The following is a 4,333-nucleotide window of genomic DNA, read 5'->3' on the forward strand; positions in this document are numbered from 1 at the left end:
CCCGAGCACGGCTGCTTTTTGGGTTGGGAGAGGGAGAGGCGCGTGGTGTGTTGGGGCTGGTCCCGGAGCCTGCGGGGAGGGACGTGTGTGCAGGGGGGGAAGCCCTGAAAACGGGGTGCTCCGGGGACATGGTGGTGGGAGGGAAGGGGACGGTGGCTTTCTGGGAGCGGGCGCTGCCGCGTGACTGTCTGGTGGGTGCCGGTCGGTTTGGGGACTTAGTCAGAAACGGGGTGGGTGGGGGAACCTCTAACGAGCTCCCGGTGAAGGCAGCGGCATAAGCTGGGGAAACATCCAGGCCACGAGCGAGGGGAACCGAGATCTCCAAACTCTCACTGTGTGTCAGGGTCTGTTTGAGAAAGACCTCCTTCCTCCTCTTCTTCCTCAGGCTGAGAGCCCGCTCCCCTCCCTCGTGGGCTGCTCCGCGGAGGATTTATTTTACAGATTCTGCCAAAAGCAGGCCATGAGGTCTCAAATTAGGAACGAGCCCCCTTTGGGCAAAGTTGTTACAGAAAAGGGAAAGGCCTCCATTTTCGCTTTCGCCTGGCCACCCCCTCCTTCGCCAGCGTAGTCCTAAAGCTGAGCTGGGACTGCGGAGGCGGGGGGAGCCGGTAAGAGGAAAGTGTTTCCCCAGAAAGCTGCACGCCTTTTTCTTGCACTTTCAGTCTTTATAAGCCCTGTCCGTTGAGAAGCGCAGCCCTGCGCCCTAGCCCGGCACGTTGCGCCATGGTACTGTCAGGGTTTTAGCAGCAAATGAATTTACCTTGTGATTTTTCTCACGGATGAAACGGGTGCGCATTCCTCCGCTTTTCCCCTCTCCTTCCGTGTGTACGCGGTGCGGAGAAGCCTTCCTCCTGCAGTCACTTCCTAGAGGTGATGGATGCCGCGGCTGCCCAATGGCAGCATGCAGGGCTGCGCGGCAGCGGAGTTAACTCTGCTCGTACCCGGCGGAGGTGCTGGATGGTGGTCCGGCAGCAACGGGGCGATTGCCGCAAGATTGGGGCATGCGGTGACTCTCACTGTCAGGACACCCTGCCCACTTCTGCGGGCTCTGAGCTTGTCAGGGCTTTGCTCCTGAACCGTGTTAGATGTCCCTGGCTGTATTACGCCAGGCTTGTACTCACAAGTGTTTCTGAACCAGAGGCAGAAATTTGTTAGCTTTTTTTTTTTTTTGCTTGCCTGTCAAGGGCAGCATGCTTTGTCATGTTTTACCTCATTTCTGCGCCGTCGCCAATTTCGGCAATCTGTTGCGGCAAGGAGTTCAGTACCGCTGTGTGCCTCCTGAAAGGGAAAAATACAGATCAGCTTGATACACTCTTATTTCCGTTAACATTGGAAGATGATTAATGGCGTGGAATATGCTGCAGAACTTGGTATTGAAAATCTCTAGCTGTGTGAGATGTTTGGGAAGCAAAGAAAGGACAGCTGGGAGCGCTGGCCCCCGCGGCAGTCGGGGTTTGTGGGATAAGCTCTCTCACTGATCATTTTTGTAAACATCCAGCTGTGAAATACTTGAGCTGCGCTAGCACTTTCAATTATCAGGAAGTTTCAGGCTCAGCACCCTGTAGAGATGAACAGGCAGTTTCCACTTCTGTCTGAGCTATTGTTTCAGGCTATCTTCAAACTCGGGCAGAGAGTCTTCCAAGCATGAAGCAAGCACAAAGCGATGCAGCGCTCTGACCATCAACACAAGAACTGAGGGGGGAAAAAGGCAGTAATGAGAGCAATTACGCTGCCGCTAAGCTCCCGAGCGGAGGGACGGGTTGTGTAGCGAATCCCACTGCTTTGCAATATTGCAGGACCCCGAGTAGCGATGCCGTTATGTTCCATTATTAGCAGTTGATGAAGACGTCTGACTCAGTGGCTGGCATGTGGGGTCAGGAGCAGTGAAGTTAGGAATCCCAGGATCTGTCTGTGCGTCTAAGCACGTTATTTGTTGCTTGGTGGTTCAGCTTGGCTGTCTGGGTGAGATGCATCTCTGGACTAGTGATGCTGAGGTGTAATTCTGGTGTAGCTCTGTCACTGCGTTTTATAAGCACGTGATGGAAAAAGTGCTGTATGCTTGTCAGTACCGGGGCTGTCTGCCACATACCTTTCCCCTTCAGCCACCTCCTCCGTGAATTTTCTGAGGTGACACACAAGTGTACCCTCCTGGTACTCTGTACCCTCTGCTCCTAACCACAGGCTCTCGGCAGCATCTGACTAGGTTGTTTACCAAACCATTGAAGACTGTCTGATCCGTGTCCAGGCTTCCCCAGAGAGTGCCTCAGAGAGCCGTGTCCTGGCAGCTCTCAAATGTGCTCTGAAGGTTTCTGAATCTCCTCCTTGCTGGTGGATGCTGGTTCCGATCCATAAGGGAAATGGAAAGCTGGCCAGCTGGGCGAGGGCTGCGTGGAGCTCCTCTAGAACAGTAAACAGTGACTCACCCCCTCCTTGTGTCTTCTCTCTCTTCTTGTCAAATATATTGCCTCGCATATGCTTCTACTCTCTGATTCATACCATCAGCCCGTCCCTCCCCGCTCTCATTACAAATGAGTGACAAGTGTCAGTCTGCCTTACAGGATGTGTGAAGATTGTCAGAGCAGGAGAATGGCTCTTTGAATGATGGGGAGAGGGATGGTGCTCTGCCTACCATGCTGCAATGTGCTGGCAATCCGTGTCGTGCCTCTGAGTGGCAGAGGCACGGCAAGGAAGATTTAAGCATCTGTAGTTCTTTTCACCTGTCAGCTCTCGTGTTATCCTTGGTGGGCACATCTGTTTGGCTAGCGCTCTGGAGCTGGGAATAACTTGCGGATAAATGAGAAATTTGGGTAACTTTACTAAAACGGCTGCCCGGGAATTAAATCACTGCATTTGGGAATGAGTAGAGTATTCCCTGCGTAACTGTCGGTGCTGAATTGAGACGCGATGGCAGAGATCCCCATCGCTGGTTGAACCTTACGCTGTTTTTCTGCCCTCTGGAAGTCATCGCTGGCCTGGCTGAAGGTGAGGGTTGCATGTCTTCAGTTTGCTGTATGTGTCTGAGGATGGAAGCTAAACACCAGCAGGGCTGTCTGCCAGGCACTCATGTTCTGGCCAGGGTTTGTCTTTCAGTGTAGAAAGAGTTTTAAAATTCGAGTTCATCTGCACTTGTCGGGTGTCGGCAATGACTTTATAGTAATTCCTTAATGCGTAATGCGCTTTGAAAGCCCTGTAGCGTGGAAAGTCTGAAATCTCATTCTGGCGTGTTTTCTTTCTTAATTGCAAGCCTTGTATGGAAAGCTCTGTCCTACCTCTGCCTGAGTCAGGCTTTCTGCTGTCTTCCCCTTTAAAAGCAAAGGAGCTGGGGATCTCTAGATGGTCCAAGCTGAGACAGTCAGGCTTGGGACGTCAGCCGGAGACCTCCAGGTTTTTGGGAGGATGTTGCAAGGGGCATAGGAGTCGTCTGAGAGAGGGAGAGGGCATTGGCAAGGCTGTCAATGGGTAACTTTATTGCAGGATTACAAGGGCTCTTTATGTAACCCGCAATCAAAACACTTGCTTTAAATACAAGCATGGAGCTGCGCTGGAAGAGCCTTTGCCCCTTACAGTTGGTGTATTACTACTCGCCGCCTTATTTATGTAGTGTTCAAAGTGTGTCGTACAGCTTACAGAATGGAGATGTAATGCGGTCCTTGTTCCAAAAAGCTGAGCTCCTAATTTTAGATGTGATGCAGCAAACGCAATTAAGAAAAGAAGGGCAGGAATAGGGTAAAGACTAAAAGGGTTCTAGTAATCAAATCGCAGGCAGGGTCCCAGAAGACCCCTGTGCGGCATGTTTAGGGGACGCTGCTGGATATGACGCGTTTGCAGGATGGCTTATGATTCTGTCATGGGGTTTTGCCTTCTAACTGTGGGAGATGCCGTGCCAATTGTAGTTGCTTGTTGTTGGTAGCTGAATAGTCCCAAATAGTCCTGATGGGAAGGATTTTGTAGGTGGGGAGATGAAGACGGAGCCCGAGGCCCTGGAGGACTGTTGGTGAGGGTTGCAAGTGTTGTTGTATCGGTTTCGAGTGGAGCCCGGACCACACCTGTGGGTTCACCTAGTGCAGAGATAAGACTCACCCTGGCACTCGTGTCTGAGTGCGAGACTTGAGCCTGTTTGAGTGTTTCTACTTGAGCTACCAAATCCTGCCCTTAGGGTCGGGGCAGACCCCCATCTCCCACCCTTGTTTGAAGAGGGCCCAGCGTCGCGATTTCTGATGGTGCCCTGAACCTCCTTGCTCATCTCTGTGCCAACAGCACCTCTGGCACATCGCCCCTGGTGCAATAGGATGGATCCCCCAGCCCATCTCGGAGGGATGCCGGCCCATTCAGG

General features: G+C 52.4%; 1 protein-coding gene across 1 annotated transcript in view; it reads right to left on the reverse strand.

The window, feature by feature from the left end:
• The window catches only part of LOC103913521 (lysosomal alpha-glucosidase-like), a 15,176-nt gene extending 14,350 nt beyond the window's left edge, over window positions 1-826 (reverse strand). Inside the window, exon 1 of the mRNA XM_009320018.1 lies at window positions 761-826. The gene's annotated coding sequence lies outside the window, so the exon portion shown is untranslated. The remainder of the gene's footprint in view (window positions 1-760) is intronic.
• Window positions 827-4,333: the final 3,507 nt, after the last annotated feature.

This window comes from Pygoscelis adeliae, unplaced genomic scaffold (assembly GCF_000699105.1).
Source record: "Pygoscelis adeliae isolate BGI_AS28 unplaced genomic scaffold, ASM69910v1 Scaffold242, whole genome shotgun sequence".
NCBI lineage: Eukaryota > Metazoa > Chordata > Aves > Sphenisciformes > Spheniscidae > Pygoscelis > Pygoscelis adeliae.